Source organism: Trichomycterus rosablanca, chromosome 20 (genome assembly GCF_030014385.1).
Source record: "Trichomycterus rosablanca isolate fTriRos1 chromosome 20, fTriRos1.hap1, whole genome shotgun sequence".
NCBI lineage: Eukaryota > Metazoa > Chordata > Actinopteri > Siluriformes > Trichomycteridae > Trichomycterus > Trichomycterus rosablanca.
In genome coordinates this window covers 10,463,130-10,480,509 of record NC_086007.1, presented here as the reverse complement: position 1 = coordinate 10,480,509, position 17,380 = coordinate 10,463,130, and the positions used below count along the sequence as shown (strand labels likewise).

Sequence of the window (17,380 nt, the reverse complement as noted above, 5' to 3'; positions counted from 1 at the left end):
AAATAGGAGGCCAACCCAAAGGTTTACCTACCCCACATTAGGCCACCCTGAACATAGGCCTCACACACCTCCTAACACCATAGAAGCTTTTGGGGCCACACACACACACCAGTTTGGGGAATCCCACCCTTTTACATTCCACACACATACCCAACATTTCACCCCACTTCAGCTTCGCTTTACCCAGTACCTGTGTTAATGTACTAGAAGTGGGATATGTTCTAAAAACTGCATGGTTAATTATGTTTAAAGTTAAGAGCTAGAGATTTATTTGGTAATGTCAGGAGCCATTTTATTTTGTCCGAGAGCGTGTGACACCCACAAAGTGTGGTCACATTTGTGTTTATATTTTTCTTTTGATTATTCTATTTATTTAATCAAATGTGCCATTTTACACTCTTTGCACTTTAAGTCAAAGCCTTACTAAGGAGAGTACGCCTGTGGTTCCCGGTACTGTCAGTAGGTGGCAGTGTAGCGCTGGTTGTGCCGTGACTAGCCATGGTAGCGTTCACTTTTCCTCTCAGACCAGAGAGGCATTCGTGAAAGCAAGCCACGGTTTCCGTCTCATGTTTTTAATTCTGTTTTTCAGGTGAGTTCTGTGCTAAAAATGCACCAAAAACATGTAAAACTAGTTAAAACACCATACTAGTCAGTTTTTGTACACATTGGTTGAGCTGTGAAGTGAATAAATGCTTATTAGTGGATAAAACGAAGGCACATGGATTCTGAGTGTAAAATGGCAGGTGTGTGGGTGTTGTTTTAGTAAATTGTGTTCCAGCTACACTCCTGACCTTTAAAAATACTATAGAAAATGTTTTAACCGGTTGTAAAGTGTGTTAACCTGTTTTAAACCACTGAACTGAATGGCAACATGTGTTTTCGTGAAATGGCTGTTCTGAGAAGTTAATTAGCAGTTTTCAGTTTCTCATTGTAGCACAGTTCGGAAGCGAACCTCCTACTGTTTTTGGTCTTTGGTGAAAAATATATAATTAATGTGCTCCATATATGAGCCAGGGTCATTTAGAGTATGTGTGTGTATATGTATATACAGGGGTTGGACAATGAAACTGAAACGCCTGTCATTTTAGTGTGGGAGGTTTCATGGCTAAATTGGACCAGTCTGGTGGCCAATCTTCATTAATTGCACATTGCACCAGTAAGAGCAGAGTGTGAAGGTTCAATTAGCAGGGTAAGAGCACAGTTTTGCTCAAAATATTGCAATGCACACAACATTATGGGTGACATACCAGAGTTCAAAAGAGGACAAATTGTTGGTGCACGTCTTGCTGGCGCATCTGTGACCAAGACAGCAAGTCTTTGTGATGTATCAAGAGCCACGGTATCCAGGGTAATGTCAGCATACCACCAAGAAGGACAAACCACATCCAACAGGATTAACTGTGGACGCAAGAGGAAGCTGTCTGAAAGGGATGTTCGGGTGCTAACCCGGATTGTATCCAAAAAAAATTAAACCACGGCTGCCCAAATCACGGCAGAATTAAATGTGCACCTCAACTCTCCTGTTTCCACCAGAACTGTCCGTCGGGAGCTCCACAGGGTCAATATACACGGCCGGGCTGCTATAGCCAAACCTTTGGTCACTCGTGCCAATGCCAAACGTCGGTTTCAATGGTGCAAGGAGCGCAAATCTTGGGCTGTGGACAATGTGAAACATGTATTGTTCTCTGATGAGTAAACCTTTACTGTTTTCCCCACATCCGGGAGAGTTACGGTGTGGAGAAGCCCCAAAGAAGCGTACCACCCAGACTGTTGCATGCCCAGGGTGAAGCATGGGGGTGGATCAGTGATGGTTTGGGCTGCCATATCATGGCATTCCCTTGGCCCAATACTTGTGCTAGATGGGCGTGTCACTGCCAAGGACTACCGAACCATTCTGGAGGACCATGTGCATCCAGTGGCGGTGCCGTGTATCAGGATGACAATGCACCAATACACACAGCAAGACTGGTGAAAGATTGGTTTGATGAACATGAAAGTGAAGTTGAACATCTCCCATGGCCTGCACAGTCACCAGATCTAAATATTATTGAGCCACTTTGGGGTGTTTTGGAGAAGCGAGTCAGGAAACGTTTTCCTCCACCAGCATCACGTAGTGACCTGGCCACTATCCTGCAAGAAGAATGGCTTAAAATCCCTCTGACCACTGTGCAGGACTTGTATATGTCATTTCCAAGACGAATTGACGCTGTATTGGCCGCAAAAGGAGGCCCTACACCATACTAATAAATTATTGTGGTCTAAAACCAGGTGTTTCAGTTTCATTGTCCAACCCCTGTGTGTGTGTGTGTGTGTGTGTGTGTGTGTGTGTGTGTGTGTGTGTGTGTGTGTGTGTAATATAATATAATATAATATATATATTTTTTTTTTGTAGAAAACTGTAGAAAAGTTGCCTTATTACAAGAACATGCTGTAACATTTACTTCTGCTTACCTGACCTCAGGACTTTATCCCGAATCCCACGGCGGTTATGGGACCAAATAGTCCATAACCAATGTCTGTTCTTTTGTGTGTTCTCATTAAAAACTGACGTTGCCAATTCAGCCCATATTGGAGAAGAATAATTCTGGGGTTTTTTTTGAATATTGGATGCTTTAAAAAAAACAAATATGGCCTCAGTGCCTCCAGCAAGTCCCCAGACATCTGTGCGTTTTTGTGTTTGTCCTTTCTTAAAACGCCCCATGCTGAGCTAAAAACAAAAGCAGAGTTAAAACATTTCAGTTAAAATCCAGCCCATAGGCCCACAGTAATTATTTTCTTGTGCCTTGTAAAACAATTTGATTTAGCATGTTTGTTCAAACTCTTTGTTCAGTACGACTGAATGTTCAATATCTGAATGCTAAATAATTCCAATATATATATACAGTGTATCACAAAAGTGAGTACACCCCTCACATTTCTGCAGATATTTAAGTATATCTTTTCATGGGACAACACTGACAAAATGACACTTTGACACAATGAAAAGTAGTCTGTGTGCAGCTTATATAACAGTGTAAATTTATTCTTCCCTCAAAATAACTCAATATACAGCCATTAATGTCTAAACCTCCGGCAACAAAAGTGAGTACACCCCTAAGAGACTACACCCCTAAATGTCCAAATTGGGCACTGCTTGTCATTTTCCCTCCAAAATGTCATGTGATTTGTTAGTGTTACTAGGTCTCAGGTGTGCATAGGGAGCAGGTGTGTTCAGTTTAGAAGTACAGCTCTCACACTCTCTCATACTGGTCACTGAAAGTTCCAACATGGCACCTCATGGCAAAGAACTCTCTGAGGATCTTAAAAAGACGAATTGTTGCGCTACATGAAGATGGCCAAGGCTACAAGAAGATTGCCAACACCCTGAAACTGAGCTGCAGCACAGTGGCCAAGATCATCCAGCGTTTTAAAAGAGCAGGGTCCACTCAGAACAGACCTCGCGTTGGTCGTCCAAAGAAGCTGAGTGCACGTGCTCAGCGTCACATCCAACTGCTGTCTTTGAAAGATAGGCGCAGGAGTGCTGTCAGCATTGCTGCAGAGATTGAAAAGGTGGGGGGTCAGCCTGTCAGTGCTCAGACCATACGCCGCACACTACATCAAATTGGTCTGCATGGCTGTCACCCCAGAAGGAAGCCTCTTCTGAAGTCTCTATACAAGAAAGCCCACAAACAGTTTGCTGAAGACATGTCAACAAAGGACATGGATTACTGGAACCATGTCCTATGGTCTGATGAGACCAAGATTAATTTGTTTGGTTCAGATGGTCTCAAGCATGTGTGGCGGCAATCAGGTGAGGAGTACAAAGATAAGTGTGTCATGCCTACAGTCAAGCATGGTGGTGGAAATGCCATGGTCTGGGGCTGCATGAGTGCAGCAGGTGTTGGGGAGATACATTTCATTGAGGGACACATGAACTCCAATATGTACTGTGAAATACTGAATCAGAGCATGATCCCATCCCTCCGGAAACTGAGTCGCAGGGCAGTGTTCCAGCATGATAATGACCCCAAACACACCTCTAAGACGACCACTGCTTTATTGAAGAGGCTGAGGGTAAAGGTGATGGACTGGCCAAGCATGTCTCCAGACCTAAACCCAATAGAACATCTTTGGGGCATCCTCAAGCGGAAGGTGGAGGAGCGCAAAGTCTCGAATATCCGCCAGCTCCGTGATGTCGTCATGGAGGAGTGGAAAAGCATTCCAGTGGCAACCTGTGAAGCTCTGGTAAACTCCATGCCCAGGAGAGTTAAGGCAGTTCTGGGAAATAATGGTGGCCACACAAAATATTGACACTTCAGGAACTTTCACTAAGGGGTGTACTCACTTTTGTTGCCAGTGGTTTAGACATTAATGGCTGTATATTGAGTTATTTTGAGGGAAGAATAAATTTACACTGTTATATAAGCTGCACACAGACTACTTTTCATTGTGTCAAAGTGTCATTTTGTCAGTGTTGTCCCATGAAAAGATATACTTAAATATCTGCAGAAATGTGAGGGGTGTACTCACTTTTGTGATACACTGTATATATATATACACTGCTCAAAAAAATAAAGGGAACACTAAAATAACATCCTAGATCTCAGTAAATGAAATATTCCAGTTGAAAATCTTTTTATGTCAGTACATTCCAAATTCAAGAGAACCAGCGAAAAAGACACACCTGTTGAAGCTGATGAATCACAAAGAAAATGGCGCCCAACGAACTTTGAGGGAAGCAAATTAGGAGGCGGAGCTTGTGAGGCAAAACATACACTGCAGGGAGATGAAACTGCACATGATTTGTTAACTCTGACAAATAACTCCACCTCTATGTCAATTTTAACACTGACGGTTGTTAGGATAATTCCCAGGGAGTAAAAAAGTTTTTACACTGTGATTTTAACACTATGAAATTTACTGTGTATGCAGGACAATGCTCAATCACATGCATCAAAGTACTCCACTGAGTGACTAGCCAGTAAAGGCCTAAAAGATGAAAGAATAATGACATGGCCCACTTCCTCACCTGACTTAAACCCTATTGAGAACTTGTGGGCCCTTCTTAAACGGGAGATTTACGGTGTAGGAAAACAATACACCTCTCTGAACAGTGTCTGGGAGGCTGTGGTTGCTGCTGCACAAAAAGTTGATCATCAACAGATCAGGAAACTGACAAACTCCATGAATATAAGGCTTATGGCTGTTATTAAAAAGAAGGGTGACTATATTGATCACTGTTATTTTTTTTAATGTCAGAAATGTTTATTTGTTAATTTTAAGTTGTTTGTTTATTATTCTCACTTTAACAGATAAAAATAAACAAGTGAGATGAGAATTTTAGTTTTTTATTTAGTTGCATAATAATTCTGCACACTAATAGTTGTCCAATAATTATGCACGCATAGCTATTTTCCTAAGAAAGCCAAAACCTCACTTTCACTTTCTTAAATATTCAGGTTTGAGGTTTATTAACATTTTGAATTGACTAAAAGCACAGTAGTTGTTCAATAATAAAATTTATCCTCAAAAATACAACTTGCCTAATAATTGTGCACACAGTGTAATTCGGTTAATTCGCATTAACGTTTTCACCCGATGTTAGAATGTGACCATCGCGATTGTTTACATACTTTATATTTTTATTAAATTATCAACATGTCACGAGGCAGAAACTGACCAGACGCTCTCAGAATATAAATCAGGGAACCCAGAGGATAGACTAAAACAGTAGCCGGAAGACAACAAGGATTATACACGGTAACGGTTAGATTCAGAAATAAGAAGCGCAAACACAATCGGCAAAACGAGACACAAACAGAATCATTTAATTAAGATTCACTGAATCAAACACCGCTGAACTGAATCAAAACTCCAGAGCCGATGAGTGTGTTCAGGATTGGCTGACCGGGACATGTGACATTACAATTTCAACAATTTACTGTTTTAGATCCTAATATTTATATTGATATAATTAATGTAATGGATAAAAAATAATAATAAATATTAGGAACCTTCTTACCCAACATTTTAGTATATGAACTATCTCTCACATACCTGGAGACATTACAAAAAGGCAGTTAATTTGGACTTTATAGTATAAATTCATAATTAATAATAAAATAAGAGATGTACTTTTTAAAATACTTTATAAACGCTATCCAGTCAATGCTAGATTGAGCAATTTTTTTTAATATTTCTGGTAGATGTACCTTCTGTAATTGCTTTTACCCATTAATCTTTTTTTTTGTTTTGTTTTTGAATGCGTCTATACATTTTTCTTTTGGGTCGATGTGTTCTGGGATTTGGGAAAAAAAATTGGTATCTGAAAATATATTTTAAAAACAATTATTTTGTATATTGTTAAATTTAGTGTAAAAACAAAATTGACATGTTTATGTATATATGATATGTATGCTTCTGTAATATTGTTTAAAAATAAAAGTTACTTTTAAAAAAACTTGAGAGGATTTTTGAGTCGAGAAAAAAGTGTAACACAGCACAAAAAAAAAAACCGCAGGGGCGAGAAACTTAATTTAAAAGTGAGACGGAGAGAAGCGTGATTAAAAAAAAGCTCAGCCAAAAGCAAAAAACTGACTAAATATAAAATACAAAATGAACTCAAAATTGAACTCTGATTTTTGGTTTTCAATACTTTTGGCCGTATTTTGACGCCATAGGAGACACTCCCATAGGGAACCGTTGTAAGGGGCTGGACATTTTTCTGTGCAGCTTTAATGCTACTTTTACTTTCAACATTTAAATGTTAAATACTTTGGTACTTCTACTCAAGTGGAGGTAAATAGTATTTTTACTTTTACTACTACTTTTACTGGAGTAATATTTCACCTTGGATATCTACTTCAACTCAGCTACATGGTTTGTGTACCTTGTCCACCACTTACATTAGACAAAATGAACTAGTGCATATTCATAATGAATTAATCCATGTATTACATGTAGGAATAAATTATTACTTACTCATGAAATAAGAGATGAATGAATGCTATTTCATGTACCTGCACTATAATGTTAAAGGTACAGTAGTGTGTTTATGAATCTGTTCATTTAGTGCAGGTAAACCTTATAAATCCAGCCACATGGCTCCGTGTTTAGCCAAAATTATTATAATAATAAATTCTCAGGAAAGTGAAGGGAGATTAATTAATGCAAAAAAAAAAAAAAAGAAAGAAAAAATATCTGAACTGTATATTGCCTTTACTACTTTGATATCACATTATGTAATGTATGCTAATATAATGTACTGTGTTTTAACAAGAACGACCTATTCTTCCACTTCATATACCAAACTGACATTAAAGCAATTTAAAAAACAAGAATTGTAATATATACAGTATATATGTGTGTGTGTGTGTGTGTGTGTGTGTGTGTGTGTGTGTGTGTGTGTGTGTGTGTGTGATATATATATATATATATATTTTTTTTTAATAAAAAATCACGTCAATTCAGTAACCAAATGTGCGTAAATTTAAAACTGTAGAAAAGTTGCCTTATTACAAGAACATGCTGTAACATTTACTTCTGCTTACCTGACCTCAGGACTTTATCCCGAATCCCACGGCGGTTATGGGCCCAAATGGTCCATAACCAATGTCTGTTCTTGTATGTGTTTTCATTAAACACTGACGTCGCCAATTCAGCCCAGATTTTAGAAGAATAATTCTGGTTTTTATTCTGAATATCAGATGCTTTTAAAAATCCAAATATGGCCTCAGTGCCTCCAGCAAGTCCCCAGACATCAGTGCGTTTTTGTCTTTCTCCCTTTTTATAACGCCCCATGTTGAGCTAAAAACAAAAGCAGAGTTAAAACATTTCAGTTAAAATCCAGCCCATAGGCCCACAGTAATTATTTTCTTGTGCCTTGTAAAACAATTTGATTTACCATGTTTGTTCAAACTCTTTGTTCAGTACGACTGAATGTTCAATATCTGAATGCTAAATAATTCCTATATATATATATATATATATATATATATATATATATATATATATATATATATATATATATATATATATATATATATATATATATATATATATATACACTGCTCAAAAAAATAAAGGGAACACTAAAATAACACATCCTAGATCTCAGTAAATGAAATATTCCAGTTGAAAATCTTCATTCATTACATAGTGGAATGCATTGAGAACAAAATAACATAAAATTGATCAATGTAAATCAAAATTATTATCCCATGGAGGTCTGGATTTGAAATCATACTCAAAATCAAAGTGGAAAATCCAATTACAGGCTGATCCAACTTCAGTGGAAATTCCTCAAAACAAGTTAAAATGAGGCTCAGTAGTGGGTGTGGCCTCCACGTGCTAGAGGTAGCATGAGGCGGTGTCTACAACCCACAGAAGTTGCTCAGGTAGTGCAGCTCATCCAGGAAGGGACATCAATGTGAGCTGTGGCAAGAAGGTTTGCTGTGTCTGTCAGCACAGTGTCCAGAGCATGGAGCAGATACCAGGAGACAGGCCAGTACACCAGGAGACGTGGAGAGGGCCGTAGGAGGGCAACAACCCAGCAGCAGGACCGCTACCTCCTCCTTTGTGCCAGGAGGAACAGGAGGAGCAGTGTCAGAGCCCTGCAAAATGACCTCCAGCAGACCACTCATACCCATGTTTTTGCTCAAACTGTCAGAAACAGACTCCATGAGGGTGGTATGAGGGCCCGACGTCCACAAGTGGGGCTTGTGCTTACAGCCCAACATCATGCAGGGCGATTGGCATTTGCCACAGAACACCAAGATTGGCAGATTCGCCATTGGCGCCCTGTGCTCTTCACGGATGAGAGCAGGTTCACATCCGCCGCCCATCAGGAGCACGCCCAGGCGTTGTAGGGAGGTCATACAGGCACGTGGAGGCCACACACACTACTGAGCCTCATTTTAACTGGTCTTGAGGAATTTCCACTGAAGTTGGATCAGCCTGTCATTTGATTTTCCACTTTGATTTTGAGTATGATTCCAAATCCAGACCTCCATGGGATAATAATTTTGATTTACATTGATCATTTTTATGTTATTTTGTTCTCAACGCATTCCACTATGTAATGAATAAAGATTTTCAACTGGAATATTTCATTTATTGAGATCTAGGATGTGTTATTTTAGTGTTCCCTTTATTTTTTTGAGCAGTGTATATATATAAAAATATATATAATATACACTATACTAGACCATTGCACCTACTTTTGCACCTTCTTGAATCTATATTTATTGTAGATTTTCTCAGCTTCACGTACCATGTAGGTGCACGTCTGTAGTTCTACAGTTTTTCAAAAGTTAGTATTGAACCTGCAGTTCTCACAGACCATCGATCTATCATTTAATACAGCTGACGGGACAGATAATTTTAAACAACTCACTTCTACTTAATAAAGATTTCGAACACATGACATATGACATTAACAAAGAACATCATAGACAAGCTGTTGATGCATGCTCAATAAATAGACAAGCATGACAAGCATGTATAACTATTCAATATATTGGGAATTGATGAAATATGAAGTCAGATGTTTAGCTATTAAAATAAGTAAAATGATTGTCAATGAAAAACGAGTAGAAGAGGAAACTATTATTAAAGAAATTATTACGCTTAGTGATAATCCAAATCCAAAGAAGTTCAAATGTATGGTAAAATTACAAGGAAATTTAGATAATATTTTTGAGGAAAAAGCAAAGGGTGCATTTATCAGATTAAGACACAAATGGTTTGAAAAAGGAGAAAAAAATACAAAATACTTTTATGGCCTAGAAAAAAGAAACTGAAACTTTTGATTATAAACGGTGCATGAATGGTGTTGTTGCAAAATATTATAGTTTTCAAAATATTTCAAATCATATTACTCATTTCTATCAATTTCACATTGTACATTTTTCTGCTGCTGTTGTGGTTCAGATTAGGGCTGGGTGTCAACACTAATTTCCTGGATCGATTCGATTTGATTCACAAGGTCCCGATTCGATTCGATTCAATTCATTTCGGTTCAACACAGTTAGGCAGATTTGAGTTACATTAATAGGTTTTGTATGAATATGTAAAGATGTTCAGAGAACGAATGTGATAATTGTACAAAGTACATAATATTTTCATTATTAAAAATATTTGTGTATTTTGTTTACATAAACAATTAATCCAAAACAAAAAACAGTGACATTAATGTTTTATTACTATTTTATATGTCTGACACACTACAACAGTGTAAATGTAATGTAAACATACACCTGGCTGTTGAACAGCTTCACACTACACGACTTTCTGATTTGCCGGGTCGCTGTACAGTTCACACTACACCACTCACAGGCGATGGGGGGTTTTACACTACACCATCTATCACCAACTGAAATCACAGGCGAGCTTCTCTGCTCTCCCAAACTACGTTTTGTCACAAAAACAAACGTGAGAAGTGACTAGGGGTTTAATGATACCACGTCCAAGCATGCAGATCAACAAGTAGCGAGAGATCAAAGTGAGAAAAATAAAGAGATCTGAGTGGATCTGGCAACGCGAGCAGCATGGATTGTTCTGTAGTGAGTTGGAGGTTAATAAATATTTTTTTTTGTAGAGAACGAACAGGTCAGAAATGCTGTAAAACTTGTGTGTGTGCTGATGTATTCTGATGGAAACTATATTACACCCCTGAACCACCTGTTTATAACCTCTCCCCTGTGTTTCCCCTCGCTGTTTCACACACTGATTGAGAGGCGAGTTTTGATCGCAGACCGAACACAGAGTTGCTCCCGAATCTAGCGCCGACCTGTCACCGAGCGAAAATCAGGGCATAAAATCATGTAGTGTGAACAAGACATAACTTGAGCTTCTGCCATGCTGAACTGATGTGCAAGTCAGATCTCAATGCGCAAAAAAACAGTGGCTGGTCATGCGAAATTAAAGGGGGTAACCATAGTAACAGATTTCCGTGTACACCGTAAAAAAGAGGGGGGAATTTAAAAGATCGATCTCGCGTTTATATGAATCGATATCGAATCATTCAAATAAAGATCGATTCGAATCGAAAAATCGATTTTATAAACCCACCCCTAGTTAAGATAACAGGTTAGCCAGTTAAGTAAATTACTGCAGCACTTTTAGTTTAGAAGTTAATGTTATGCTAAACATGCTGTACAGTCTTACCACAAAGGTTATTTTGTAACAATGGCCACCCATGTGGTTTGATTTAAAATTTTTTTTTTTTTTTTTTTTTTTTTTTTTTTTTTTTAAAATCTTTGTCAAGATGTTGATAAAGGCTAAACACAGAGGGACAAAGAAATATATAAAACTAGAATTCAGCTTTTCAGACTTTATTAGTGCTGGAAGTGGTTTTGTGCAAAGTCATTAAAGTAGTAGTGTAACAGTAAGTTTGTTAATGAAGTGTTACTTATGTGTCAGTGCAGCAAAAGTTTATTATACCAGAAAATACCACACTAAAAGTCACATGATCTCAGTCGATGAGCAGGGCATAGAGGTGGATATGGACGTATTTCCAGAACTTGCAAAAGTCCAAGAAGTTGTTTTGTCATCTACACTGATGATGGTAAGCTGACTGTGAATTTCAGTTCAAAATCAACAATCATAAAGTTAGTCATTTAACTCTTCTGTATTTAAACACCTCACCAGCAGAATTACTCAAGAACTGACTACTCTGAGCTGACTGAATATGTGATACTCACACCTTGTGGTAGGCATAATGAAATACAAAATGGCCACCTGGTCAAAAAATATTTTGTCATCAACCACTTATTGTTTAAAATATATTTAATGTTTTACTAGAGAAGTTTTCTAAAATACAAGCAGCATTTAAAATGTTTAAATATGTTTGTTATTTCTGATTTCCAGAGTTTACTTTTCTGCACCAAGGCAGTGAAGGACCCTCCTCTCCAAGTCTTACAGATACATGGTTCAACCGGTATTGGACAGCACTAGCGCAAGAAATGTAATTTTATTATTTACATATTTGTACACTTTGTTGTTAAAAACAAATGAATTGGGGTTAAGGAGTTGAAAAAAATGGTTAATTTTTTTTGTTGTATTTTTAATAATTGTATTTAGATAGTAGAGCACTTCCAAGCCAGCAGGAATGACTGTGATCAAGGAGTATGAAGAGACTGGGAGTTTGAAAGATTCCACCAGGCGATTAATGGTGAACATCATTGTAGCCCACATGCATGAAAAGGAAGGGTAAGAGGCTTGATGTTCATGACATGAGACTCTTATTTGTAAACAAGGCAAAAATGTTACCAAAAAACATTTCTTTTTCTTCTTTACAGGAGAGCTGTAAGTAAAGCAACAAAAGAGTTTCATGCCCTTGGGATTGTGTCACTCTTCCTATCCTTAAAGGATCCATATTCTAAAAAGGAATATGTGAGTTTACATTATAATCATAGTGTAAATTAAAGATTTTCAGCTACATTTTGGCTTGTTTATTATTTATGTATAAGCAGTCGGGGTGGGCTATATGACCCTAAAATAATATCACAATATTTCAGATTATTTTTGCAATAACTATATTTTTGGCGATATAACAAAACACTGAAAAATATTTTATTTCTTTCAAGAAAACACTATTGCAAAAAAAAAAAAAATAATGTTCAGGTTTTATTTAGAATTAATATGAGTTTCAAACACTTCGTAGATAAATGTAAGAAGTTGTAAGAAATAGGTTATAATTATGCCCACTTTTCTGTATTTTGTCTTTCAAATAAAAATAATGTAACAATATAAAGTCAGGCGATTTCCATAGTGGTGGCCAGACTGAGACCATTGCTCACACACAGGGGTGGCACAGAAACTGACATTTTTTTTATGTGGTCATTCACTCATTTACCTATACAGGCAGTGAGTGCCATGTAGAATTACATCACGAAGACCCGCATACTAATAATAAGCTTTTTTTCTCTTTCTATTTTCCCTGACAAGTAAAAAACATAATATAGCAACCTTAACATTATGAGGAAGAATTTCAAAGCTATTCATTTGCAATACTTTATCATTTGGCTCCCAACTTGTGTGTAATGATGACACTAAGTTGAACCCCAGAACATGCCAGTGTGAATTTTCTTTCAACAATATGATACAGACTGACCAACACTATTAAGCCAAATCAGCATTGAAAATTTACTTTACTTTTAATAGCCTTCTACAATGCTGGAGCCTCTTAAAACAGAAGATTTTCTTTTAACCCCTTAACGCCGCTTGTCGCGAATTCGCAATGCCGGTTTGTGCTTATTGAATACGTTCCTAGGAACCTTTTGCAAGCACTAGTTTCTCGTAGGACCGGTCGGAGTGGGAACTACATGCGATTCACGGAAGCTAACCTGTCGGTTAGTGACTTGTGCATCTTGCGGCTGCAAATTTGGAGAAATTGTTCAATTTGATGCAGGTTGTGCTAAGATAAAAATACGTACAATCTTATTGATTGCTTCTACAGCGGAGATATTGGAATAGATTTAATGTGGCGAATATTTTTTCTGTTATTTGAAGTTTTCTGTTTGTCACGAATTCGCTACGTCCGACCATAACGGCTACAATCGGCCATAATGTCTGCATATAAATAATGCTGTATTTAGAATGATTTCAGCACTCACTGCACTTTCTTTAGGAAATGCCATTCTAGTTCATTTGTATAATCATTGTAAAATAGCATGTATGTATGTATGTATCTACTGTATATGTATGTACTGTATGTATGTGTATATGTACAGGGGTTGGACAAAATGGGAGGGGTTAAATTGGGGGGTTGCTGACAGCTATCCTTTTCTCCTGGAATCTAGAAACACCTAACCTAAAGTTAAAAGTTAATGTGAAAGCATTAAGATGCTTTCAAGGGGGGCTGGTTAGGATTTTTGGAACATAACAACATTATTAAACGTAAATTTAATATGGGAAGTTTTCCGGCATTCACCCACGTGTCCCCTTTGTTCAAAATGGCGCCGGCCATGGTCCCCCCAGACCCCTGCCGAGTGGGGGGAGGCGGAGCCCTGGGCTTTTTAGCACACTTCATTGGCTCCACCAGCAGTAAAGGAGGAGGAGCCTAGCTTAGTTTAAAAAACCGGCGCGCGCAGACGCAGGGACTCTTTTTCGGTGATCACCCAGATTACAGGAGAAAGGAGCGCCGATCGGCTTAGCTCTGACATATTTTCACAGATCATTTCTTACACTTAATAAAGTGTTTTGGAAGAGTACTTTCTGGATTCTCCGCCTGCTTCTTCAGGGCCTCTTGACAAAAAGTTTCGTCGTAACACTAACTACCAACACCTTTTAGGACCCGACATTTAAATTACATCAAAAACATTTAACAATTACATTTAAATGCCCCAAACTTTATATTTAACTTACGTTTGTTTGTGGACGAAGATGACGGTGCAGGACACCCTGCACAGAATAAAATTCAATGTAGCCCTAATATGTTTAGAAACCAAAAAAAAAAACACATTTTATTACACATTAAAGCATAACAAAACGCATTTTATGTCAGTACATTCCAAATTCAAGAGAACCAGCGAAAAAGACACACCTGTTGAAGCTGATGAATCACAAAGAAAATGGCGCCCAACGAACTTTGAGGGAAGCAAATTAGGAGGCGGAGCTTGTGAGGCAAAACATACACTGCAGGGAGATGAAACTGCACATGATTTGTTAACTCTGACAAATAACTCCACCTCTATGTCAATTTTAACACTGACGGTTGTTAGGATAATTCCCAGGGAGTAAAAAAGTGTTTACACTGATTTTAACACTATGAAATTTACTGTGTATGCAGGACAATGCTCAATCACATGCATCAAAGTACTCCACTGAGTGACTAGCCAGTAAAGGCCTAAAAGATGAAAGAATATTGACATGGCCCACTTCCTCACCTGACTTAAACCCTATTGAGAACTTGTGGGCCCTTCTTAAACGGGAGATTTACGGTGAAGGAAAACAATACACCTCTCTGAACAGTGTCTGGGAGGCTGTGGTTGCTGCTGCACAAAAAGTTGATCATCAACAGATCAGGAAACTGACAAACTCCATGAATATAAGGCTTATGGCTGTTATTAAAAAGAAGGGTGACTATATTGATCACTGTTATTTTTTTTAATGTCAGAAATGTTTATTTGTTAATTTTAAGTTGTTTGTTTATTATTCTCACTTTAACAGATAAAAATAAACAAGTGAGATGAGAATTTTAGTTTTTTATTTAGTTGCATAATAATTCTGCACACTAATAGTTGTCCAATAATTATGCACGCATAGCTATTTTCCTAAGAAAGCCAAAACCTCACTTTTACTTTCTTAAATATTCAGGTTTGAGGTTTATTAACATTTTGAATTGACTAAAAGCACAGTAGTTGTTCAATAATAAAATTTATCCTCAAAAATACAACTTGCCTAATAATTGTGCACACAGTGTAATTCGGTTAATTCGCATTAACGTTTTCACCCGATGTTAGAATGTGACCATCGCGATTGTTTACATACTTTATATTTTTATTAAAATATCAACATGTCACGAGGCAGAAACTGACCAGACGCTCTCAGAATATAAATCAGGGAACCCAGAGGATAGACTAAAACAGTAGCCGGAAGACAACAAGGATTATACACGGTAACGGTTAGATTCAGAAATAAGAAGCGCAAACACAATCGGCAAAACGAGACACAAACAGAATCATTTAATTAAGATTCACTGAATCAAACACCGCTGAACTGAATCAAAACTCCAGAGCCGATGAGTGTGTTCAGGATTGGCTGACCGGGACATGTGACATTACAATTTCAACAATTTACTGTTTTAGATCCTAATATTTATATTGATATAATTAATGTAATGGATAAAAAATAATAATAAATATTAGGAACCTTCTTACCCAACATTTTAGTATATGAACTATCTCTCACATACCTGGAGACATTACAAAAAGGCAGTTAATTTGGACTTTATAGTATAAATTCATAATTAATAATAAAATAAGAGATGTACTTTTTAAAATACTTTATAAACGCTATCCAGTCAATGCTAGATTGAGCAATTTTTTTAATATTTCTGGTAGATGTACCTTCTGTAATTGCTTTTACCCATTAATCTTTTTTTTTGTTTTGTTTTTGAATGCGTCTATACATTTTTCTTTTGGGTCGATGTGTTCTGGGATTTGGGAAAAAAAATTGGTATCTGAAAATATATTTTAAAAACAATTATTTTGTATATTGTTAAATTTAGTGTAAAAACAAAATTGACATGTTTATGTATATATGATATGTATGCTTCTGTAATATTGTTTAAAAATAAAAGTTACTTTTAAAAAAACTTGAGAGGATTTTTGAGTCGAGAAAAAAGTGTAACAGAGCACAAAAAAAAAAAACCGCAGGGGCGAGAAACTTAATTTAAAAGTGAGACGGAGAGAAGCGTGATTAAAAAAAAGCTCAGCCAAAAGCAAAAAACTGACTAAATATAAAATACAAAATGAACTCAAAATTGAACTCTGATTTTTGGTTTTCAATACTTTTGGCCGTATTTTGACGCCATAGGAGACACTCCCATAGGGAACCGTTGTAAGGGGCTGGAAAGTTTTCTGTGCAGCTTTAATGCTACTTTTACTTTCAACATTTAAATGTTAAATACTTTGGTACTTCTACTCAAGTGGAGGTAAATAGTATTTTTACTTTTACTGGAGTAATATTTCACCTTGGATATCTACTTCAACTCAGCTACATGGTTTGTGTACCTTGTCCACCACTTACATTAGACAAAATGAACTAGTGCATATTCATAATGAATTAATCCATGTATTACATGTAGGAATAAATTATTACTTACTCATGAAATAAGAGATGAATGAATGCTATTTCATGTACCTGCACTATAATGTTAAAGGTACAGTAGTGTGTTTATGAATCTGTTCATTTAGTGCAGGTAAACCTTATAAATCCAGCCACATGGCTCCGTGTTTAGCCAAAATTATTATAATAATAAATCCTCAGGAAAGTGAAGGGAGATTAATTAATGCAAAAAAAAAAAAAGAAAGAAAAAATATCTGAACTGTATATTGCCTTTACTACTTTGATATCACATTATGTAATGTATGCTAATATAATGTACAGTGTTTTAACAAGAACGACCTATTCTTCCACTTCATATACCAAACTGACATTAAAGCAATTTAAAAAACAAGAATTGTAATATATACAGTACATATGTATGTGTGTGTGTGTGTGTGTGTGTGTGTGTGTGTGTGTGTGAGATATATATATATATATTTTTTTTTTTAATAAAAAATCACGTCAATTCAGTAACCAAATGTGCGTAAATTTAAAACTGTAGAAAAGTTGCCTTATTACAAGAACATGCTGTAACATTTACTTCTGCTTACCTGACCTCAGGACTTTATCC

The 17,380-nt window shown here is 36.9% G+C and overlaps 1 long non-coding RNA gene across 2 annotated transcripts; it reads left to right on the top strand.

Moving 5' to 3' along the window:
• Nucleotides 1-530: 530 nt before the first annotated feature.
• Nucleotides 531-16,232, top strand: LOC134334472 (uncharacterized). 2 transcript variants are annotated; one of them, XR_010015492.1, is made up of 5 exons: nt 531-589; nt 11,848-11,944; nt 12,061-12,189; nt 12,279-12,372; nt 14,771-16,232. It is a non-coding gene; the product is annotated as an uncharacterized LOC134334472 (long non-coding RNA). The 2 variants fall into 2 exon arrangements; XR_010015493.1 differs by lacking the exon at nt 531-589 and adding an exon at nt 11,625-11,689.
• Nucleotides 16,233-17,380: the final 1,148 nt, after the last annotated feature.